Source organism: Propithecus coquereli, unplaced genomic scaffold, assembly GCF_000956105.1.
Source record: "Propithecus coquereli isolate 6110/MARCELLA unplaced genomic scaffold, Pcoq_1.0 Scaffold285, whole genome shotgun sequence".
Lineage (NCBI taxonomy): Eukaryota > Metazoa > Chordata > Mammalia > Primates > Indriidae > Propithecus > Propithecus coquereli.
Window position 1 is genome coordinate 2,366,984 of NW_012148452.1, and position 26,405 is coordinate 2,393,388.

General features: G+C 36.4%; 1 protein-coding gene and 1 pseudogene across 1 annotated transcript in view; both read right to left on the bottom strand.

Annotated features, from left to right (window-relative positions):
* The window catches only part of PPM1E (protein phosphatase, Mg2+/Mn2+ dependent, 1E), a 213,874-nt gene that overhangs the window by 29,858 nt on the left and 157,611 nt on the right, over window positions 1–26,405 (bottom strand). The gene's annotated exons all lie outside the window — the stretch shown is intronic.
* Window positions 21,973–22,426, bottom strand: LOC105813684 (annotated as a pseudogene).

The following is a 26,405-nucleotide window of genomic DNA, read 5'->3' on the forward strand; positions in this document are numbered from 1 at the left end:
GCGCCTGGCCCATGATCATTTCTTATGCTCTAAATTAGTACTGATTTCTTTAGATTTCATAAGGCGGCCAAGTCACAGGAGAATCCTCAACATTTCCTTTACTTATAGTGCTTTCGGGAGTTAATTATTATATATGGGTCCTTGTTACCTATAGATATTAAAGGCTATTACTTGTACATTCATAGATATCTCAAATATTCAGAAATCACTTTAATCTTAATATTTTAAAAATTTTTTTAGAGACAGGGTCTTGCTCTGTTGCCCAGGCTGGGGTGCAGTGGCCCAATCATAGCTCATTGCAACCTGAAACCGCTGGCTCATAACTTATAATTTAAACACTGTGATTTCTTCATGTTACCACAAAAATAAAAATGTATATATATAAAGGATAATTACGGATCACTATTGAAAGGTGGCCTTACTAATAACTTACCTAACAGAGGAAAATCAACTATTAAACAGAAAATAAGAGAAATAAACTCACAGCACATAATTGCCCCTGTGAATAGAAAACTCACAGTACAACTGTCCTTTGTTTTGTTTAATTAAACACCTATGGCCTAACTTGTTATCTCTAAGAATTTTATTTTCTTAGCCTTGAAGAGCCCCAAGCAGACAGTAGGGATACGAACTTCCTGCTCCAGCTCTCTGCCTTAGTTCCTGCCAAAAAATCAGATTTCAGTGATTCAGATAACCCAGCCTCACAGAGAAAAGAAAAAAATAAAGAGCATCTCCAACAGCTTTGCCACCACTTCTATTATCAGTCTGCTAAAGTGAGGGGAAAAAAAGCCATTTTTACCCTTTAAAACTCCAAGCAGCTTTTCCTTACCAGCCTGGGATTCTACTCCAGTGGTGTGCCATGGCCACTCACTCCATCTCTTTCTCTCTCTCTTGCTCTCTATCTCTCTCTTTCTTTCTTTCTCAGAGAAATAAATCAACTTTTACTTCTGCATATCCTAATCACTGCGTGGGAAATCTTTCTCCCCCCATGTACAAATTTCACACCCTTTCAACTATTGATTTTAGAGACTGAACACATATAGTTGCACACTGAAAGTGACCTAAAATTTCTGTCAACTGGCTGGGCATGGTAGCTCATGCTTTTAATCCTAGCATTTTGGGAGGCCAAGGCAAGAAGATCACTTGAGGCCAGGAGTTCAAGACCAGTCTGAGCAACACAGGACTGAGCAACACCTGTCTCTGCTAAAAAAAAAAAAAATGGAAAAATTAGCCAGGCATAGTGGCATGCTCCTGTAGTCCCAGGTACTTGGGAGGCTGAGGCAGGAGGATCACTTGAGCCCAGGAGTTTGAGGTTGCAGTGAGCTATGATAACGCCACCGCACTCCAGCCTGGGTGACAGAATGAGACCCTGTGTCCAAAAGAAAAAAAAACCCCATAAACTCAAACAAAACAAAGAAATGTTCTATAAACTTATCATTTAATTGCTATTCAACTAACTTGTTGGTGGGTGCGGTGGCTCACTCCTGTAATCCTAGCAGGAGGATTGCTTGAGGTCAGGAGCTCAAGATCAGCCTGAGCTAAGACCCCTGTCTCTACTAAAAATAGAAAAAATTTAGCTGGGTGACTAAAAATAGAAGAAAAGAAAAATTAGCCAGGCATGGTGGCATGCACCGGTAGTCCCAGCTACCCGGGAGGCTGAGGCAAGAGGATCGCCTGAGCCCAGGACTTTGAGGTTGCTGTGAGCTATGATGATGCCATGGCACTCTGGCTCAGGTAACAGACTGAGATTCTGTCTTAAAAAAAAAAAAAATGCCACTTCTATAGTTCTATTTCAAGTAAGGTTTTTAATTTCCAGGATGAGACAAAGGCAGTTTAAAAGTATAAACTAAGACTTCAGATCTAAACAAATGTTTTCACATAATTGAGTTGAGTAGAAACAAACTCTATATTTTTTGTAAGTAATTTAGGAATACTCTGCCTTATGTACTAGATATATCTTAAACATTGAATGTATATTTATTTTGATTAATGTAATTAATCCTTGCAGTGAATCCAACAGGAAAGAATCCTTCAGATTTTGTATTGTTTGTTTTCTTTTCTTTCTTTTTTTTTTTTTTTTTGAGACAGAGTCTCACTGTGTTGCCCGGGCTAGAGTGCCGTGGCGTCATCCTAGCTCACAGCAACCTCAAACTCCTGGGCTCAAGCGATCCTCCTGCTTCAGCCTCCCGAGTAGCTGGGACCACAGGCATGCACCACCATGCCCGGCTAATTTTTTCTATATATTTTTAGTTGTCCGATTAATTTCTTTCTAATTTTAGTAGAGACGGGGTCTCACTCTTGCTCAGGCTGCTTTCGAACTCCTGAGCTCAAACAATCCGCCCGCCTCGGCCTCCCAGAGAGCTAGGATTACAGGCGTGAGCCACCGCGCCTGGCCTGTATCGTTTGTTTTCTTAAAGAGACCCACCTATACCATAAAGTTCATATAAAATAATATTTGTACTAGCTAGTTATGAAATTTTATATTTTAAAACAAGAGTACTATTTCCTACCTCTTTTAAAATATTTATTTATAAGAGTTTATTATTCTATTCTCCATGCTATGGGTTGACATCAATCCAATGAATTCATATTTTCTATTAGAGAAAAGGAGTTAGATTGGAATTAAACATGAAAGCTGGCTTTGTTTCAGCGCTGTATGTTGCCATCTTATTATAAAGCAGAAACCACAATAGATAGATTAATATAGCATAAAAAACATTTAATTTGTATTTATTTTCAAATGCCATGGGTGGATAAGTTCTGTTAGATAGACAGGATAATATTTTAGTTAGATCTTTTTCTAAGTTGACTTGTTAGTATCTTCTACATGCATTTTAAGACAATACACATTTTAGGACTGCAAACTGAATTCTTGTTATAAACCAAGCCAGGAAGCATTTTCATCACAATACCAAACCTACACAAAGACATTATTAGTTAAATTAGAGGTTTAAAAGTCATCCTTCCTGACATTGGCAATGTGGGCGTCTGCACAGCACCCACAGCTGTGTTTCAGTAGTCTTGGCATAGAATTACTAAGGTAATAAAAATTCTTGAAGGTGGGAAGTTTCCATCAATTAACTTTGAGAGAGACTCGTCTGGAGCAGCCTCATCTCAGCCCACATACTATGATGATGCTATCTATTCAGTATGCCCTTACTAAGATGACAGCAGCTAAATGTTGAATTTCTGATCATCCTCCTACCCCAGTTAATCATATGTATTCTAAATGTAGAATAACACATAACTAAAAATAAAGAAGGCAAACTCTCCACTTGACTTAGTATTCTTTTTCTTAGTGGACTAAATGGAGTTATAATCAGGGATAATTTTTTTCCTCTTTACGCTATTTTCTTTCTTTCTATAGCAACCTCTAGGAATGCCACCTGGAGTCAACTGATTGCAATGCCCACACATCACAGATTCTCTTCATTAGCTTTTCTGAACCTAAATAATGTAACCTACCAAGTGACTAGTTCCTGAGGTTCTGGGTTTGGGGTTCTCACAACAGAAATCTCATTCTACTGCTATCAGTATAATCTTACCAACCATTTGATCACACTGACCAGGCTGACATCCAAGCCAAATCAAACAGTATCCTAAGTTTCTGTTACAAATTTACCAAAGATCAAACTACCACTAGTGCCACAAAATCACAAAAAGAAGAGAGCTGAGCAGTAACTATCTTCCTTGTCATCCTTCTTCCATGACCAGAAGGAATTAAATAGCACATCTTTACTGAAACAGCTCTTGTCAATATCACCAACGTGATCTTTCTGTTGCTACATCCTGTAGTCTGTTTTCAGGTCCACTTCGCTCAGGAACATTTAACTACTAACCATTCCCTCTTCTTTTATCAATTTCCTTCTCTAGACTTCTATGACATCATACTTTCCTATATTGCTCACAGGGCTCTGACTTCTCAGTCTCCTTTGATGGTTTTTCCTCTTCTCCCTGCACTTCTGAATCTTCTCATTATATTGTAAGTCTTTTCTTTTACCTTTTGCATAGCCTTTATCAATTTCTAATACACTATAGACATTTCTGATTTATTATGTTTACTGTTTATTTTATGTCTCCACTTCTCCTCCACTAGACTGTAGATGCTTTTGTCTGTTTTGGTACTGAGGCCTAGTGCCCAGCTCAGTGCTTGGCATATAATGCTCCATAAATATTTGCTGAATGAATAAACTACTGTTTTTCTGATTTATATATGCCTAAGCCATTCCCTAACTCCTTAGAATGAATGTTCCTTAAGAGCAGAAAATCAATATATTTAAGAAAGAGTATAACATAATGTTGAGTTGTTACATATAGGCTATGAAATTTGGGCTAGTACCAGTAAACAGGTGATAACTGTTAGTAAACAGGAATTACGGTCATATTTACACTTTTGTTGTTAACTCGAATAGTTTACGCCGAGGCCTCATTTCTGTTAGAGTCTTTAGTCCTTCTCACTAAGAGATAATGTAGTTAAATTTCAAAGGTATGTAGTTTTTTAATAGGAACTCAGTTTCAACCAATATTTAGAAATGATTGACAATTCTTAAGAAAGCAAGGACCTTCCTAAAGTGATACGTAGAAATAGAACTCTAATGATTCTAATAACACATATTACTACTTCTAGATATTAATTTAAGTCATAGCCGTGACATATACATTTTGAATATTGATGTAACACAATTATATCATATCTTGTTTTCAGGAAAAGTAGCTACAATATTTGGAGCTTTTATTATGTGCCAGCTAACGCATTAAATTCTTTATATTTTTTATCTAATTCTCACAATAACACTGTGAAATAAGGATGTATCTGAAATTCCATTTTCTCCCTCTAATATATGACTGTAATAGTTGAGCCACATTTTATTATTTTATATTAGAATATTACAGGGGTACAAAAATTTTGGTTACATGATTTGCCTTTGTGCAGTTTGAGTCCCACTAACAATGTGTAAGTGTTCCCTTCTCTCCACATCCACACCAGCATCTGTTGTTTTGGGACTTTTTGCTAAAAGCCATTCTCACTGGAGTTACATGATATCTCATCGTGGTTTTGATTTGCATTTCCCTGATGATTAGAGATTTCAAACATTTTTTCATAATTTATTGGCCATTAGTCTATCTTCTTTTGACAAGCTTCTGTTCTTGTTTTTTGCCCACTTTTTTATGGGGTTGATTTTTTTTCTTGCTGATTTGTTTGAGTTATTTATAGATTCTGGCTATCAGCCCTTTATCAGATATATAGCATGCAAATATTTTCTCCCATTCTATAGGTTGTCTATTCACTGTATTGATTGTTTCCTTGGTTGTACAAAAGATTTTTAATTTAATCAAGTCCCATTTGTTAATTTTTGTTGTTGATGTGATTACCTTTGGGGTCTTCTTCATAAATTCTTTGCCTAGGCCAATATCTAGAAGAGTTTTTCCAACATTTTCTTCTAGGATTCTTATAGCTTCATGCCTTAGGTTTAAGTCTGTTATCTATCATGAATTAATTTTTGTGAGTGGTGAGAGGTACAGATCCTGTTTCAGTCTCCTCCATGTGGCTATCCGATTTTCCCAGCACCATTTATTGAACAGGGATTCTTTTCCCCAGTGTATGTTTTTGTCTGCTTTGTCAAAGATCAGATGGTAATATGAGGATGGTTTTAGATCAGGGTTCTCTTTTCTGTTCTGTTCCATAGGTCTATGTCTCTGTTTTTGTGCCAGTACCATGCTGTTTTGGTTACTATAGCCTTGTAATATAGCTTAAAGTCTGGTAAAGCCTTCCAATTTGTTCTTATCGCTTAAGGTTGCTTGGATATTCGGGGTCTTTTCTGAGTCCACCGCAAAGCGAAGAACTATTTTTCCTAGATCTGCAAAAAAAAAGATGGTATTTTAATGGGGATTGCATTGAATCTGTAGATCACTTTGGGTATTATAGATATTTTAACAATGTGGATTCTGCCAATCCATGAGCATGATATGCTTTTCCATCTGTTTACGTCCTCTGTAATTTCCTTCCTCAGTGTTTCATAATTCTCCCTGTAGAGGTCTTTTATGTCCTTAGTTAAATTTATTCCTAGGTATTTTATTTTCTTTGTTACTATTGTAAAAGGTATTGAGTCTTTGATTTGGTTCTCAGTTTGACTGTTGTTGGTATATATGAATGCTACTGAATTGTGTATGTTGATTTTGTAACTTGAGACTTTGCTAAATTTCTTTATCAATTCCAGGAGTCTCTTCACAGAATCTTTGGGGTTTTCTAGATATACAATCACATCATCAGGCTGGGTGCAGTGGCTCAAGCCTATAATCCCAGCACTCTGGGTGGCCAAGGTGGTAGAATCATTTGAGGTCAAAAGTTCAAGGCCAGCCTGAACAAGAGCAAGAACCCAGTCTCTACTAAAAACAGAAAAAAAAAAAATTAGCCAGGCATCATGCTGCATACCTGTAGTCCCAGCTACTCAGCAGGCTGAGGTGGGAGGATCTGAGACAGGAGGATTGCTTAAGCCCAGGAGTTTGAGGTTGCAGTGAGCTATGACAATGCCACTGCACTCTGAGTGCAGCTGAGACTAGCTGAGATTCTGTCTCAAAAAAAAAAAAAAAATCATATCGTCAGCAAAGGGCAATAGTTTGACCTCTTCTTTCCCCATTTGGGTACCTTTGATTTCCTTCTATTTTCTGATTTCTTTAGCTAGGACTTTCAGCACTATGTTAAATAGAAGTGGTGCTAGTAGGTAACCTTGTCTGGTTCCAGTTCTAAGCAGGAAAGCTTTCAATTTTTCCCCATTCAGTATGATATTGGCGGTGGGTTTGTCATATATGGTTTTTATAATTTTTAGGAAAATCCCATCTATGCCTATTTTGTTAAGTGTTCTTACCATAAAAGGGTGTTAGATTTTGTCAAATGTTTTTTCTGTATCTATTGAAAGGATCATGTGGTCTTTGTTTTTACTTCTATTTATGTGGTGAATTAATTTATAGATTTGCATATGTTGAACCATCCTTGCATCTCTGGTATGAAGCCCACTTGGTTGTGGTGGATTATTTTTTTTGATGTGCAGTTGAATTTGGTTTGCTAGAATTTTATTGAGAATTTTTGTATCTATATTCAAAGGGATATTAGCCTGTAATTTTCTTTTTTGTTGTGTCTTTTCCTGGCTTTGGTATCAAGGTGATATTGGCTTCATAAAATGAGTTGGGGAGGATTCCTTCCTTCTCGATATTATGGAATAATTTCTGCAGTATCGGCACCAGGTCTTTGAAGGTCTGGTAAAATTCAGGTGTGAAACCATCTGATCCAGGTCCTTTTTTTTTTATTGGAAGGTTTTTTATTGCTGCTTCAATTTTGATACTTGATATTGGTCCGTTCAGGAATTCTATTTCTTCCTGATTGAGCCTAGGGAGGCTGTGTGCTTCTAAGAATTTGTCCATCTCCTCCACGTTTTCAAGTTTATGTCATAGAGATTTTTATAGTATTCTGAGATGGTATTTTGTATTTCCGTGGTATCAGTTGTTATTTCTCCTTTTTTCATTTCTGATTAAGTTTATTAGAGTCCTTTCTTTTCTGCTTGTGGTTAATCTAGCAAGAGGCCTATCAATTTTGTTTATCTTTTCAAAAAACCAATTTTCGTTCCATTAATCTTTTGTACAATTCTTTTGTTATCAATTTCATTTAGCTCTGCTCTGATCTTGGCTACTTCTTTTCTTCTACTGAGTTTGGGATTGGTTTGCTCCTTCTTTTCCAGTTCCTTGAGATGATTCATTAAATTATTGATTTGTGATCTTTCTGTCTTTTGGATGTAGGCATTTAGGGCTATAAATTTTCCTCTCAGGACTGCATTAGCTGTATCCCACAGATTTTGGTAACTTGTGTCCCCTTTATCATTTAATTCAAAGAATCTTGATTTCCATCTTAATTTCCTCCTTGACCTAGCTATCATTCAGCAGTAAGTTGTTTAGCTTCCATGACTTTGTGTGTAGATGAGTGTTTCTGTTGGAGTTGATTTCTAATTTTATTCTCCTGTGGTCCAAGAAGATACATGGTATAATTTCTAATTTTAAAAAATTGTTGAGACATGTTTTGTGGCATAAGATATGATCAGTCTTAGACAATGATGTTCCATGAGCTGTTGAGAAGAATGTATATTCAGTGTTTTTTGGGTAGAATGTTCTACAGATGTCTGTTAGGCCCATTTGTTCTACAGTTTCATTTAAGTCCATTGTTTCTTTGTTTTTTTCTGTTTGGAAGATCTGTCCAATTCTGTCAGTGGGGTGTTGAAGTCCACAGCTACTGTTTATCATTTCGTTTAGATCGAGTAGGATTTGCTTTATGAATGTGGGCGCTCCTTTTTGAGGTATGTAAATATTTAGAATTGTTATGTCTTCTTGTTGAATGGTTCCCTTTACCATTATATAATGACCATCTTTGTCTTTCCTTCCTTTTGTTGATTTGAAGTCTATGTTATCTGATGTGAGAATGGCAAAACCAGCTTTCTTTTGGTTTCCATTTGCATGAGATATTGTTTTCCATCCCTTCACCTTGAGTCTGAATGAGTCCTTGTGGGTTAGATGCGTTTCCTGGAGACAGTATATACTGGCTTGTGTTTTTTTATCCATTCAGCCAGGCTAAGTCTCTTGAGTGAGGAATTCAAGCCGCTCACATTTATTGAAAGAATTGATAAGTGGGCTGGATTTCTGTTCATTCTGTTGAGTAGAACTTTATTGCTTTATTTTACCTCTTGAGCAATTGTGATATCTGGGCTCTGACCTTTATCTTTTGGGTGATTTTACACTGGTGGGTGTCTATTGTGTTCATCCATGTATAATGCAGTTCTGAGTACTTCTTCCAGGGCAGGTCTGGTCTTGACAAATTCCCTCAGTGTTTCCTTGTCTGAGAAGGTCTTTATTTCTCCTTCATATAAGAAACTTAGTTTCACAGGATATAAAATTCTAGGCTGGCCATTATTCTGTTTGAGAAGACAGAAAATGGGGCCCCAATCCCTTCTGGCTTGTAAGGTCTCAGTTGAGAAAGCTACAGTTAGTCTGATAGGTTTTTCTTTGTAAGTTACCTGATTTTTTCGCCTTACTGCCATAGGAGTGCCTCTTTCTTATTTACTTTGGCAAGTCTAATGACTATGTGTTGTAGTGATTGCCTCTTTGCAATGAATCTCCCAGGAGTCCTTTTAGCTTCTTGTAGCTGGATATCTAGATTTTTTAGCAAGGCCAGGGAAATTTCCCTCAATTATTCCTTCAAATAGATTTTCCAACCCTTGTGTATTTTCTTCTTCACCCTTTGGGATGCCTATGATTCTTATATTTGGCCTTTTTACATAATCCTGCATTTCTTGTAGGCTTTGTTCATTCTTCGTATTTCTGTTCTTTCTCTTTGACTGACTTTTTTAGTTCAAATGTGTTATCTTCAAGCTCTGAGATTCTTTCTTCTGCCTTATCTAGCCTATTCTTAAGGCTTTCCACTGTGTTTTGTAAATCCTTGAATGGAATTTTCATTTCCAAAAGTTCTGTTTGGTTTTCTTCAATAAATCGTTTTCTTTAGAGAATTTTTCATTCATTTCCTGCATGTTTTTGTGACTTCTTTGTGTTGGGTTTCTACTTTCTTTTGTATTATGTTGAGCTTCATTACAATCCATATTCGAAATTCTTCATCTGTCATTTTAATCTTTTCATTTAGGTTGTTATCAATTGGTAAGGAGTTATTGTTCTCTTTTGAGGGTGTCCTTTCACTTTGATTTTTCATATTTCTGGAGTTCTTTTGCTAGTTCCTTCTCATTAGGCCTCTCAATCAAGAGTTGAGGGTGCCAGGGCTGGCTTATGGACCTGTCTCCAAGTCCCCAAAGATCAGTCCCTGACTGTTCCAGGGAGAGGAGTGCTGTCCTTGAGTTGCCTTTGGGGTGCTTTAGTAGGTTTGATGAACCTCTCTGGTTATGCCACTGTGGTGGCTCCACTCTCAGTGGTGGGCTTGGCTGGGAGCACACCCCCCCCCCGCAGAGAAACAGGCTTCTCAGCACCAAGCACTCTCACGGTTGCTATAGCAGAGAGAGGTCACAGCTACAAGCCAGCTTGAGCCAAAATCACTTTCTGTGATGCCAACAATGGAGGAGGTGCAGAGGAGGAGATGTCTAGGTGTAAGAATGCCAGCTCTCTGGTCTCTCATGGCATTCTCCCAGGGGGTGAGAATTTTGTGTCCTGTTTCTTGCCAGAGTCACCTACATGGGGGAGGGGAGCCCCCCTTAGCCTTTCAGTGGGCTCTGGGCCTCTCTGGATTTGGTCTGCAATGCTGTCCTCTTTTCTCTCTCTTCCTCTTTCTCAGCTTCACAGTCCTTCTTGGTGGGGTCTCCAGATGTCTCTGCTGTCTCTGTGATCCACGCCCAAGCTGCAATTGTTCTCTGCTCTGCTCAGTCTACCCTTCTACCCTTCAGCCAGGAAAGTCCAACAAGCTATGTCTCTAGTCGGCTGTTTTAGCTCTCTCCCCTTTAATTATTTTATTTCATTTCATTTCATTTTAAGATATTTTATCCTATTTTAAGTCACTGTGTTACCTAGGCTAGAATGCAGTGGCTGTCATCATCACAGTTCACTGCAACCTCAAGCTTCTGAGCTCAAGAGATTCTCCTGCCTTAGCCTCCAGAGTAGCTGGGACTACAGGCATGCGCCACAACTTGTGGTTAATTTCTTTTTTAATTTCTTGTGGAGACTGGATCTCACTATGTTCCCCGGGCTGGTCTCAAATTCCTGGCCTCAATTGATCCTCCTGCTTGGGCCTCCCAAAGTGCTAGGGTTACACGTGTGAGCCACCATACCCAACCTGGAGCCACATTTTAAACCTGGGTGTGTAAGTCTTGACAACTATGTTGTAAACCTCTAACAGTATAATTGCTTATACCAAGAACACATGTGGTAATAATTATTCATATTTTGATAAAGAAAACTGAGATACAAGATAGTCTGCTAAAAGTTACATAGTCAACCATATGGTGGCTACAGGGAAACATGTTACCCAGATCTGGGCCCTTGTTTTTCCATGAACATAGACTATGTATTTATTCATTTATTTTAATTAAAAAGTAATACATGCCACATTATTGTTGATAAAAAAATAAAACTGCCACTGCACTCCAGCCTAGACGACAGAGTGAAACCCCGTCTCTTTAACAAAAAAAAAGGTCAAATAGTGCTAAAGGATTTATTATGAAAGAAAACCCTTCCCCATTTTTCTCTAAGCTCCAGAGACTACCGGCCTCAACTCTTCTAGCCATTCACTTTTTGTTTCCATCTTTCTAAATAAAATGTTTATACTGATATTTCTTAATTTTACAATATTAGGTATCAGATATATCATCTTCCCCCAATGATAGAAGAGATCTTAGTTCTTTTTGATTTCTTGCTTATCAATATTAACTATATCTCTTACCAAGATAAAAGTTTTAGTGATTTTTCTCACACACACAACTCTCCCTCCCTCAGTTCTCCTGATTTTGTTAAATCAGTAAGTTTCAAAATATATTATATTTATGCAAATAGCATAAACTGCTGAACAGTGTACTAAGAACAGAACTCCTTTCTTATACAACTACAGTCATGGGTCGCTTAATAACGGGGATACATTCAGAGAAATGCATCATTAGACAATTTCGTTGTTGTGGGAACATCATAGAGTATACTTACACAAACCTAGATGATATAGCCTACGGCACACCTAGGCTATGTGGTATGGTCTATTGCTCCCAGGCTATAAACCTCTACAGCATGTCACTGTTCTGAATACTAGGGGCAATAGTAATGCAATGGTGAGTATTTGTGCATTTAAGCATATCTAAACAAAGAAAAGGTACAGTAAAAATACAGTACAAAAGATTAAAATGGTACAACTGTATAGGGAACCTTTATTATAATTTTATGAGACCACCATTATATATGTGGTCTGTTATTGACCAAACATCATTATGTGGTACATGACTGTATTTTGTTTTTCCCAGAGTTGATAATTGTTTCACGTTTTTCATTGTTTGTTTTTTTGTTGAGATAGGGTCTCTTTTTGTTTGTTTATTTTGGTTTTTTTTTTTCTTTCCTTGTCTCTTTTGGGTTTTCTTACTTTTTTTGTTTGTTTGTTTTAGAGATGGGGGTCTCCCTATGTTGCCTAGGTCAGTTCCAAACTCCTGGGTTTAAGTGATCCTCCCTGAGTAGCTGGAACAACAGGCATGTACCACCTCGCCTGGCTGCTTCATTTTTTTCATTTGCTTTGTTTCCAACACATCTATCAGCATTTTTTTCCAAATGTTCCATCATCATTGTGGCATGCTATTCAATAATATTTTTCATATGCTTAAGTAAATCACTTCCTTTTTTTTCCCTGTGGAAAACTCCCTGGGCTAGGCCTGGTGTACAAATGAAATCCTGGGACTTCCTTATGGAGCTCTTCTGTGCTGGATCACCTGTTTCCTAGATCCCATGTTTTCCTTTTTTCTGGTTTTATTAACTTGGTCTTTAATTTTACTAGAGTACATCCTTCCTGTTAGTTTTACTACCTTCTACTATCTCTTACCTTTATCTTCCCAGTGATTTTGGTTCATACAATATATACACTGTCAGAGCTTATAACACGTAAATTCTGTTCTGGAATAGTAAACTCCACACTAATCCTATGGATTCCATGCTCACAGCAGGTCTATATTTTCTTTATCACTTACTTGTTTAGCTGGGATGTGTATTGTAATAGTTTCTCAAGAACGCATCAGGGAAATTATATTTTCTGAGTTCCTGCATTTCAAATATGTCTGTTGCCTTTTAACCTGACAACGGTTTGGCTAGATCTTGGTTTACACTTTCTTTCCTTGAGGACTTTATATTGCTACAGTCTTCTGGCATTGAACTTTTCTGAGAATTCTGAAGTCAATCTGAATCTTTCTCCCCCTCATCTGTTCTTTCTTTTTCTCTAGAGTCATTCTTTAATTTTTGCAGTCCAATAACATTACTAGGTTGTGCCTTGACGTAATTATTCTATGTAAACTTTTTCCTGGCTCTTCATGTGCCCTCGCAATCTATAGATTCAAGTCTACCTTTTTCTCGATTTTCCCATGTTCCTTACTACGTTTTTCAGAAACGTCTATTCTCCTTTTGCACTTCCAATATGCCCTTTATTTCATTGACAATTTTATTTTTCTCTTCCACTTATTTCCTGAACTGTGTTAGCTAAGGCTTTTTCTTCTGCATCAAATCTTCCTTAATCTATCTCTGCTTTGTGTTCTAGTTTTATCAAAGCATTTACAAGATTAAGTTTTTCTATTATTTAAGGAATATATTTTATTATAATTTTCATCAGCTGTTTTTCACTATTCATCGGTTTTTCAATTGCTATTTATTTTTATTTTTGTTGTGTTCTTTTCAACTGTTTTATTATAATCTCCTTATATAAATTCCCTGCTGATTTCTTTATAATAATGAGTCATCTATTCTTCCTGGACCAGCTATTTGAAAGAGGTTCATGTGAGGAAGTGGCAAGACTGTGTTTCAGGCTAGCAAGAATTCTCCTTAGTTCACAATGAAGTTCCTTAGGACCCATGGTTGTCTGAGGGAGTTATTTTATTCTTAACTTCTCCCCAGCCAACAAATAATTGGCAACTAGAAAGCTGCTCATAATACAGGGTCTCTTTCCCCACAATACCTTTTTAAAAATACGGTATATTTCCAATTCTTCCCTCAGCTCCTCCTCCTCTCCTCCTTCTCCTTGGTGCCCAGCTAGGTATTGAGAAGCTCCTACTGTAGCCTCTGAATGGTTCCAAAATTGCTGATTTTTGCCCCTCAGAGCACACCAACTTCTTTGCAGAATACATTCTACTGGCTTTTACTGAGATCTGCAGATGTAGGCATCCTATCTCATCATTTCCTCAAACCCATTTGGCCTTTGTTGTATTTGGCACCCCCTCCTTAATTTCGTGATTTGGTGTTACAGATATTTCCTACTCTTTTTTTTTTTTTTGAGACAAGAGTCTCACTGTGTTGCCTGGGCTAGAGTGCTGTGGCGTCAGCCTAGCTCACAGCAACCTCAAACTCCTGGGCTCAAGCGATCCTTCTGCCTCAGCCTTCTGAGTAGCTGCAACTACAGGCGCGAGCCACCACACCCGGCTAATTATTTTTTTATTTCTATTTTTAGTTGACTTGCTAATTTTTTCTATTTTTAGTAGAGATGGGGTCTTGCTCTTGCTCAGGCTGGTCTCAAACTCCTGAGCAGCTCAAGTGATCCTCCCGCCTCGGCCTCCCAGAGTGCTAGGATTACAGACGTGAGCCACTGCGCCTGGCCTGTTTCCTACTCTTATTGAAGATGATATTTACATTTTTCTTTCTTCCTCCAATTTTTTTTCTGGTGATTTCTGAGAGAAGCAGACAATGTCATTGTTATTATGCCATTTAAAATCTGTAATGAATCCATACTTTTTACTAGAGATTGAACTGCTTTTCAGAGAGATAGTGATAATTACTCTTATAATATAGAGACTTGCCTTAAGTATTTTGATTCTTTAGTAAAGCAAACAAGATAAAATGATACTTTCTTGAAGGAGTGCATATTGAGTGAGTTGAATCAAATACATTCAACTATGAAGCATAATAAATTAGGGAAAGAAGTGATTCCAGAAGGAAGACTGCTATGTGAGGAATCAGTAATTCCATACTCTAAATTCTATGCTATTTAATTTATACTATGACTTTGTAGTAGTTATTTTGTCCTCTAATTCTTCTCTGTAAACCTGAAATCTTTAATTGTTGTTTAACTTTTAATGGAATTTAGAGATCCTGATTAAATGTAAATTGATAACAATTGAGTAATAAAGAGAGTTAATATCAAATCAATCACAATTTATGAAGTATTTATAATTACCTTCCATTCTCCTTTCTGCCCTCTAAATTATTCCAATAAGCCTAAGGAAGACTAAAGCTGGGCAAAGTCTGCAGCAAATTATAGATTTTTTTCTTTCTAGTCTGAATAACATATGTGCAAAAAAAAACTACATTCACCAAAATTTAAATAAATCACTGAGGAGGAAAAGTGTGATTTTATTTTCCTACTTCATTTTAATCACACATGATTATATAGAAATTCCAACAAATAGCCTTTCAGATACTTGATTCTTATAAATTATGACAGAACCTCAAGTATATTCTCAAAACAGAGGTAGTAGGCAGAATTTCTGATATTGAAAATAATGACAATGTATCCCATTTTTAAGACTTTCCAAAGCCAACAGAATTTTAAATGATAAGTCAAGGTTAAACAAGTTCACTTCCCAATGATATATATAAAACAAAATAACATGATAACATTAAAAAACCCAGTAGTGTTTCATATTAGTTCTGTGAAAACTCATATCCAGCCAGAAACATAATAAGCAAGTGACAACTTTCAGAAGTTATTGCTTACTTTGTTTCTCTTCATGGAGTAAATAAGGAAGGAATTGCTTTTGAGGGTATGAAATGCTTTTTTCCCCTTCTCAGTATTCTATTATAAAAATGTTCAAATGTACAGAAAAATTATTACAGAGAATATTCATATACCCATCTATTAGACTGTGCCACTATATTTTGCTATCTCTGTCCATCCATTGATCTATCGATACTTACCATTTTTCATGTATATTAAAGCAACCTAGTGATATCAGTACATTTCTCCCTAAATATGCATATCATTAATCAGAATTCAATATTTGTTTACAGGTTTTAGTAAAATTTATATACAATAAAATGTACAAATTTTATATGTATATTCACTGTATTTTGATATATGCACGTACTTACTGACTCAAATCCCTACCAAAATATGGGACATCATGATTACTCCAGAAAATTCCCTCAGGCTCCTTTCTAGTCAATCCTTACCCCCTGTTTCCCACTGTTCTCATTTTTTCCCACCATAGATTAGTTGTGTCTCTTCCTGAACTTCATGTAAATGGACTCATATAGCATGTATTCTTTTATGTATGGCTCCTTTCACTCAGCAAAATATTTTTGAGACTCACCCATGTTATTGCATATCAACAGTCAATTTGTTTTTATTGCTCGGTAGTTTTCCATTTGATTAATATACTACAGTTTATTTTCCTATTGATGGACATACGAGCTATATCTAGTTTTTGGCTATGATGAATGAAACTGCTATAAACATTCCTGTGTGAGTCATTTGGTAGACATGTTTTCATTTCTCTTAGGTAAATATCCAGAAGTGGAATTGCTGGTTCACAAGGTAGGTGTATGTTTAGTTTTATAAGAAACCGCCAGACCTCAAAGTTACCATTTTTACATGCCCATTGATAATGTATAGCGTTCTGGTTGTCCCACATCTCTGCCAGTATTTGGCGTTGTCAGTCTCTTTATTTTTATTTTTTTTAGAGACAAGGTCTTACTCTGTCATCCAGGCTGCAGTGCAGTGGCACCATCACGGCTCATTGCAGCCTTAAACTCCTGGGCTCAAGTGATCCTGGGTGACTGAGTAAGACCCTGTTTCAAAAAAAAAGGAAAAATATAAAAGAAAGAAGAAATCTGGACATAAACTCATAAAGGGTGAAAACCATGTGAAGACACAGGGAGAAAATGGCCATCTACAAACCGAGGAGAAAGACCTCAGGAGAAACCAACTCTGCCAACACCTTGATCTGGGACTTCCAGCCTCCAGAACTGTGAGAGAAAAAATTATGTCATTTAAGCCACCAAGTCTATAGTACTTTGTAACAGTCGCCCTAACAAACTAATATAGTATCATGGTAATGGTATAGGGTACTTTATATTAAAATCTGGTATTTATCAAGCTTTTTTTCCTTTTAGTTCCAGATTAATTTCTTTAGGGCCCTGGCCTTAGCTAATTTTAATGGCAGCTCTAGCAGGAAAGCAATATAAAAATAGGAACCATCCGATCTAGAAAAGTACTCACCTAAGATTCACGAGAACAAGTCTTTTAATCATACTGTACTTCAATTCATTCATCTATGAAGTACGGAATTATACTACCTTCACCATTCCTGTCCATTATCTATATATCCATGTTCCATACTTTTAATCTTAGCTGTTTACCATCAAACTATAAAATGATTCTTCAAAGTATAACCTTGATAAATAAAATAGATATGTAAGAGACTTCTAAAGATAGAGAGGAAAGTATCACTCAATGTTAAAACAAGAATTAAATGAATTTATTTGAGGTAACACTATTATAGTAACAAAGGCAGCTGATGTATTTATTTTGAGAAACCGGTAACAGTGAAGGAAACTGCAATCCAAACACTTTACCAAAAGACTCCATTATTTTTTTGTAAAGGTATCTGCAAAGGGGCAAAAGACTAAAAATGCTTTATCACTTGCTAGTTTAAGTCAGTAATACATCTCTATAATATAAAAATGAAAATATTTGAAAGTGAAGCTATTTATTATAAATCCATATGTTCTGATAAATCTCAATCAGGTTAAAAAAACTAAATTGTGAGTTGAAAAGAAAACACAAAGTCTCTAATTCAATGTTAGTCAACATTTTTTAAATTGAGTTTATTTTTCATGTTATAATAACTTGTTTTTAAGTACACAATTATGTTATACATCTGAGTTTATAATATTTACATATTGTAGTCAATTCAGTTAGAAAAATGAGGTTATTTTAATTAACATATTGCATCTGAAGTTATAGATACTGTTGCAGTTTTATATCAGCCTTGGCATCTATTTTTTTTCTTTATTTTGTTTTTGCTATGTTGTTGTATTGGAGACAATCCAATTTCCACAAATGCCATAGAAATAGTAATGGTTTTTCAAAAATCAGCTTCTCCCAAAATCTCAAGCTACTCCTCAAATAGAAATGGCAAGATTTATTAGGAGATGAACACACACATACCAAACAATCTGTCAGCACAGCATTTTAAATTATCCAAATAACAAGCACATAGTTAAAAACCAAAAAATACGAAAGGACTTACAATGAAAAGCAACAGTGCCTCTCTTCCTCTTTCAGTTCTATTCACGAGAGACAACCAATACTTTGCATTTAGATCAACATAAACCACTTTAACATTAATATGTAATTCCTAGTTGGAGGGGGGGAAGGAGGAAGAGTATAGAGAAAGCGATACTCTCATACACTGTTGATGAGAATGTAAATTCATGAAATCGTTTTGAAGAAAAACTTGGCATATGCAATATTTTAAAAATACACATATCTTTAATGTAGCATTAGAAATTTATCCTAATTATATAGCTGTAAAAGTACTCCAAGAAATATACTTAAAGATGTTGGCCAGCCACTGTGGCTCACGCCTGTAATCCTAGCACTCTGGGAGGCTGAAGTAGGAGAATTGCTTGAGGTTACGAGTTCGAGACCAGCCTGAGCAAGAGCGAGCTAAAAATAGAAAAAATAGAAAAATACTAAAAATAGAAAAAAATTAGCCAGGCATGGTGGCGGGTGCCTATAGTCCCAGCTACTCCTGGCTGAGGCAGGAGGATCACTTCAGCTCAGAAGTTTGAGGCTGCAGTGAGCTATGATCATACACCACTGCACTCCAGCCTGGGTGACAGAGTGAGATCCTGTCTCAAAAAAAAAAAAGAAAAAGAGAAAGAAGCAAGTAACAAAACAGTATTAGTTAGCATTTGAAAAAGGGGATTTAGATGGTGACATGTATACATACTTCTAAATAAATTGACAGCACTTACTTTTGGGGTAGTAGGAATGAAAAGTTGGGGGTACTTTATACTTTTCATTTTTCTATATTACTTGAATTTTTAATCATGATATTACATTATTTTATGAATAAATAAATAAATGGCATGAATAGAGTCTGATAGTTTTCATTATATGAGCTATTTATTTATTCATTTATTTATTTATTTTTCAATAGGGTATCACTCTGTTGCCAGGGCCAGAGAGCAGTTGTGTCATTATAGCTCACCTGCAACCTCAAACTCCTGGCCTCAAGCAATCCTCCAGCCTCAGCCTCTCCAAGTGCTAGGATTACAGGAGTGAGCCACTGCTCAGCCTATATGAGCTATTACATGTCTTAGGTAACATAGTGGCTGGGATTGAAAATCATGTCCTTTAAGAATCAACCCAATCAATCCAAGCACAGTAGCTCACACCTGTAATCCCAGGTACTTGGGAGGCTGAGGCAGGAGCATCACCTGAGCCCAGGAGCTCAAGGCTATAGTCAGCAATCATTGTGCCTGCAAATAGCCACAGCACTCCAGCCTGGGCCAAATAGTGAAATTATATCTCAATTTTAAAAAAAAGACTCAATACAATCATTCCTTATATCTCAATCACCATATGAAGCCACCATCTCCCAGGTAATCCCTTATATCATAGTTTCTCATCTCCATTAAGCGCTATACATCCCTTAAACTGATCTAGACCTACATCCCTCCTCCCCAACCCTTCTACTCTGCTCTCTGGGACAAAAGGTCTGTCATCAGCAAATCCCTTATCTTCAGCCTCTTCTCTGAGCATTTCATTCCTTTTACGTTCTTACATTATTTGATACTTGACTCCATTAAAGATACCATTTTCCTTGGAGCCCTCTCAGGCAGTGCCGATTTTTTCTGTCAACCCTCAGATTATCTGGCCTTGTGGTAGGTTAGGTGTCCTCCTTGCTCTTTATTGCCACCTACAGATCAGTGTACCTCTTTTATCTCTAAAAACCCTTTGAAACTAATGCCATTGGATTTATCATTCACTACCCACTACAATTACAGTCTTCAACAGATCTCCACATCATATGGCCTCATTACTTGAATATTTTAGCACCTACCTTATTATCACTCTCTCCACCACAACTCTTTTAAAACGTTTTGGTTATTTCAGTATCTACACAGATGATCCTTCCAGTGCTCAGATATCTCTGTTCCTTGACTTCCTCACCTCCAACAATCTTGTCTTCCACCTTAACTCAGCCATCCACTCCCAAGATCATGCCTTAGGCCAGGTCTTACTAATAACTTAACTACTTTCACAATCTCCATTTCAAGCATCCCACTCTCCTCCTATAACTGTCTTTCCAGCCCACTCCCTATAGTGCATGGACTTCAACAATTTTAACTCCATCAGGACATTAAATCCATTTTCTCTTCAGTCTTCACTAACCTCCTTCTTTGGCTCATCATTACAATCACTCCCTTGCATAAGCTCCCAAATCTCTTATCTCTCTATCCCTCTGCCAAACTTACTTTGTAAAACCCTGGTTAAATCCAACTGTCTTCTTACTTAAGGCAGCATCCAAACAGCTGAATGTGACCAAAGTAAAATTTAAACAATGACTTATCTTCCTTTAATTTATAACTACTAACTTTAAGTGTGTCTTTTATTGTTGTTTAACTTACTATATATATTTTATAGTCAACTTACTCTCTTCTCCTTCCCTCTCATTCTCATTGAAGAAACAGAAATTAGAACTGACATAATCTCTCATCACCAAACCTACTAAACTATGTGCATCTGTACCCATACACTCTTTCTTCCTATACAATGGCAAAATTATCCACCATCCTTTCTAAGGCCATCTCTTCTACTTATCCATTGGATTCTATCCCCTCTCATCAACCAAGGATATCACTCCTACAATTGTCTTTCTCTCTTATGTTATCAATTTTCCCTCTCTGCTAGTCATTTCCATCAGCATACAGTGTTTCTAATGTTAAAATACAGGTTTCTTGACCAACATCTCACCACCCCAGTCAATGTCTCATTTCTCTGCTGCCCTTTACAAACGAACTTAAAAGAGCAATCTGTACTTGCTGTCTTTACTTTCTCTATTCCCATTGCCTCTTAAACTCACTCCAATTGGGCTATAGTTCTCTTTCTCTGAAACTGCTCTTATTAAGACCACGATGGCTTCCATGTTGCCAAATCCAACTGTCAATTCTCATCTTCATTTTATTTGCACTATCATCAGTGTCTGAAAAAGGTGATCATTTTTCTCCATCTTGAAATCTTTTTGTTTCACTTTTAGGTCACCACTTTTCATGGTTCTATTTCAATACTTCGTTAGGTGCTTCTTTTGCTGGTTTCTCTTTCTCTTCCTAATCTCTAGAAATGGTAGTGCCCAGGGTTTAGTCCTTGACTTCTTCTCTATCTACACCCATTTAATAGATTTCATCATGGCTTTATGTATTATCTATATGCTGATGCCTCCCAACTATATATTTCTGGCCCAAACCTCTCACCTGAACCTCAGGCGGCTATTCTTGGATATCTTGGATATCCATTGTCTACTCTTGGATATCTAATGTGCATTTCAAACTTATTAACATGTCCCAAAATAAACTCCTGATTCCCAACCTCCTTTTTGCCAAACTTTTTCTCCTATAAAATTCCTTATTTCAGTAAATAATTCCTTCCATTTTTCCATTTGCTCGGGCCAAAAACCCTAGAGTCATTTTTTATTCCTCTCTTTATCTCACACCCTAAATCTGATCCATTAGCAAATCTTCTTGGTTCTATCTTCAAAATCTGACTGCCTATTACTACTTTCATAGATACTTCCCTTTCCTAAACCATCATTGTGCTTCACCTGAATTAATGTCATTAACCACTACTGGTCTCCCCATGTCCCACCCACTCCATAGTCTATTCTGCCCACAAGAGCCAGAGATGTCCTTAAAAAATGTAAGTCAGTACACCAATGTTAATTTCTTAGTTTTGATAAATGTACCATAATCATGTATCACCTGGGAGAAGGGACATACAGGAACTCTCTATCTTTTCAACTCTGCTGTAAATCTAAAATTATTTCAAAATTGAAAGTGTTTTTTTATTTTGTTTTGGGGAGGCTAGGAGGTTTTATTCTTTTGGCAGATCCTCTCAGTCATTATAGATATTGCTGCACTGTTAATAAAAATTACATGCTTCTCTGTAAAGCATTAAAAAAAAGTTTCAAGGACAGGATGGCTAAGGTCTCAGCTCAAGGATCTCCAAATATATTCGTATCCATTCCCTGACCTTTCTGTGTGTTATTTCTTGGTTGTTTTTCAGATCAATGCCATTCTCTGTTTGTGAGCTTCTATGGTGCAAGCTTTTTTGTAGGGTCGAATTTCTTCAGAGCCAAATCCTGGGAATCACATGTTCCACAGGCGCTCTAAATGCAACTGGACATCTTTCACTTCCAAGGTGCTGGACTTGCGATGCCAAGCAAGCTGGCAGGCTGCTGTCACCACGCTCTTGATAAAATCATCAGCAATCTGCAGCAGCATCTCCTGCACGTCTTCATCTAACTGCTCATTAGGATCCACTTCTCTTACTAAGTCCTATAATTTCTTCTTGGTCAATACCTTAGATGACCTCCTGTCCCAGGAGTGGCTGGTATCTTATCACTGCGGTGCTATTGGCCATGGAGCCTTGGGGAGGGGTGCTGGCTGGTTCCAGTTTTATGGACGACAAATTGGAGAGGTTGATTAGGGCAGAGAGGCCAAATGGTTCATAATCTGCTGAGCTTTGGATTTCAACTCATAGAGCTTATCAAGATCCTGTTTCTTTTTGGAACTGTGAGGACCAAGCCCAAGCAAAGACAACCACATATATCTCCCCATGATATGTGGAGACTGCCCCAATGAAGCGTTTGTCTCAGCAGCCATCTGACTGCACAGCACTCCCCAAGTACTTCCCAAAATTGAACATTTAAAATTAGGCAAGTCATGCCATTCACTGTTTAAAACCTCAGTGCCAAGAAGCACATAGAAGGCACACAATAAATATTTATTGGATGAATGGATGAAAGCTGAAGGTTAACTATTCAAGACCTCTCTGCTCGCCATCCATAGAATGTGAAAAAAGAAAAAAAGAAAAGACCTCTCAAGTTCAATGATTGTATACTTCCCTACATTGCCTCTTTCCATCTATCAATTGCTATTCTTCTGCTAGCTTTAGTACATGTTTCTAAATGCCATATTCCTCTCATGATGTTCTTTCTTCTCTCACACACAATGACTATTCCTACCCATTATCTTCTGAGAGCCATAAACCTTCAAGCATTTCTTTGCTTTTAAATTAAACTTAAATTACCTTTTGATAGCATTCTGAATCAAACCACTGTGAAAATTATGAATCTGAAGGCTACAGCTCTGCTTCCATTTATGGTTCAGTATAGAATACTTGGAGTTTTAAAGATATCAACATCCCAGGTTTTTCAGATAAAATTTTAGGCCTCACAATTATAGCTCATAAAAATAATCTCTTCTCTGTATTTTACCTAGATTCAGATTTGAGGTTCAAGAAGCAAAGATTACGGATAAATACACATCTTTAAAAGTATCTGAATAAATGTTTCTTATTCAGTTTTTTAGAAGCCTGCATTTTTAAAGCATATATTGTTTTAAAAAGCTATTTTGAGGAATTTATGTTAGGTAAAAAGTACCCTACTAAAGATCATAAGTTAAAGATTATAAATCAGAAGGAGAGTATAGCATTAAATCTAGCCTGATATGAAAGAGGATTTTCATCTTTGATTTGATACAAATTCCAGTAATCTAAGTAATCTCTACCTGATGAAGGAATATGCCCTTAGAAATTCTACTGGTTAAATAGTTGAGTTTCTGAAGGAACTATTTTTAAATAAGCCTTAAATATACACCAACCCTCCATACAGTTGGCAGCTTCAGAAAAACTTAATTACCCTCTTATTCTTTTAACCATCCAAATAAACCAATCCAGTGACTACCATAGTACTTATTACCTGCTGTGAGCACAGTCAAATGGATTCCCCACTGTTAAATTCAGAAAATAAACTAGAAGGAAAAAAAAAAAAAAAAAAAAAAAAAAAAAAAAAAAAGGAAAAGAAATGAGAATGCTGACAGGCAAAGTAACAAAATACAGCAACTAGGGACAAAATGAGAATCCCAGCCTGGCTTCCGATACTGAGAAAGATCTAAGAAACTATTTTTAGAAATTCTATGGAAACTATCTAGGAAAATGCTTTCATTCATAGTGGTAAAATAAAATTCAACTAAGAATAGAGTAATTTACTGCGATTTTCTTTAAATGCTACTCCATAGGAAACCAGAGAATAAAATTATAGTTTGGCTTTGAAGAGATCTGATAGGGTCAGTAAATGAAAAATGAAAAAACTAAAAGAAAAAATGATGGATTGTAAAACTTTTTTTATGGAGAAGAACCACAACAGTACACTGTGTTATTCTCATAATGAGAAGAAGAAATAATTGGCAGTAGATAATATAGCAGGGTTCAAAATCATTTTACTTTCCAGCTTTTGCTTCTCTTCTGAATTCACCATAAAATTTGTTCTGTGCTGCTTAAGTTAAACCAAGAGTGGCGGCATCAAGCTGAGTAAATCTGATTGCAGAGCTACTGTCTGCTGAAAAATGGATTTCAGGAAGATGTCTCCGTAATGGAAATGCTGAATTATAACCTTAAGCACAGCAACATATCTGGGCATTGCCTTAGAAAAACTGTCACAGAGTAAATGGAGTAGAAGAAATGGGAAAATGTATACTATATAAAAAAGTGCTATAATATTCTACCTAGGAAAACAAACATAAATAGATAACAAACAACAGCAATAATTATAATAATAATAAATTCTAAGCGTCAGCAAAAGAAAAACTCAACACGTTAAGTGTACCTTTTAATTTCCAATGAATACAGTTCTTACAGTTACTGAGGGAATCTCTGTTAACTAGCTTACTAGTGGTATATAATAATCTCGCATATTTGTATAGTCCTTTATGTTTACAAAGGGTTTTCACATATATTATCTCCGTTAGCCCATACCAAACCATGTGATATAGTATGAGTATTAAAACAAAATCATAGAATTGGAATGAACCACAAAAGTCATCTAGTCAACTTTCAATTTGCAGGTAGGAATTCCCTCTGTAGTATCACTAACATCTGATTAGTTAGCTTCTTTAATTTCTTGAGTCATAATTTATTTAGTGACAGGAAATCATAAGCAAAGGCTTATGGAGAATGAACAAGGCTTACCTGAGTATTTATTAAAATAGGATCAGGGAAACACGGCAATGGAAAATTCTACCTCTACTAGCTATTTTCTGTTTATTGAAAATTTATTATGTGCCAGACACTGTCTTTATGTACATGATCTCTTTTAACCTTTACAACAACCTGTAAGGAGCAGCTAAGAGCTGCTTAATTATTAGGAATATTTTATTTGAAACTTTTTTTTCAAATTATTTAATGACCTTTAAAATCTATGTAAGTGGAGAACCTCTGAAATACATGTTGAATAGAAGGCATAGCTAAAGATAGGGTATTAATATGATTATTCCCAATTTATAGATGAGAAAATTAAGTGAATTAGCCCTAGTTATATTTAGGAAGTAATGGGGTGGGACCTAGAACACAGATCTTCAATCTACTAATCCAATAATTAATTCCATTCCACACTGCAAAGTAAGTAAGCTACAATGTATTTTAATAGAGATAAACATTTAACAATCTCTTAAATTTGCAACAAAAATAAAACTATTTATTTTTTGGCTATAATAATACAGCTTAATACAGCCACCTGTAAGTTGAATGAGAGTTATCAAGATGTAAGATTTAGGGCTTTTACAAATTAACAATCTATTGACCATATGTGATTCAATATAGTTTTTGGTCATTGCAACCACTGATATGGTATACTTGTAGATTACTACAAAAACAGACACAAACAGCCAAAGCCTGCCCCCTCCTCTCTATCTCTCTCTCCCCTAACCTCCATAAGAACACTACAAAATGACAACAACAATCTTTGGTACTAAGTAATAAATAGTTGTGGAAGATAATGAGAAGTGTCAAAAATTTAAATTAATTTTGCCACAGATTATGTGTACTTTTTAGTGAGTTTAGTCTATGGAAAATGATAAAGTGGGCAAAGCTTTCTCTAAGATCAGGTCTTGTTCACATGTTATCTCTATATCAAAATTTGTTCCTTGATCACTTGGTTAAGGTAGCGTTTGCCAGCTTTCTTCATATTTTTTTTTTCTTGGAAGTAAGTCAGCCTACACTCAAGGCTGGAGATGGGGGTTAACTCTACCCCCTGGAGAAGGGCATTTTACTGCTGTGGTATTCTTCCCAAAAGCTCATACCCCAAGTTTAGGCTTTTGGAAAACATTATCAGATAAACCTAAATTGCAAAACATTCTATGAAACATCCAGCCAGAGCTCCTTAAGACTATTAAGCTCATAGGAAACAAGGGAAGACTAAGCAACTGTCATAGACCACAAAAGAATAGGAAATACAATGATGAAAAGCAATGTAGTACCCCAGATTGGATCCTAGAACAGAAAAAGGACACTGGTAAAAAAAAAAACTGATGGGAAAAATTTAATTAATAGTAATGAACCAGGGCTGGTCAGTTTCTTAGTTTTGTCAAATGTACCACAATAATGTAAGATGTTAACATCAGGGGATATATAAGAGGTA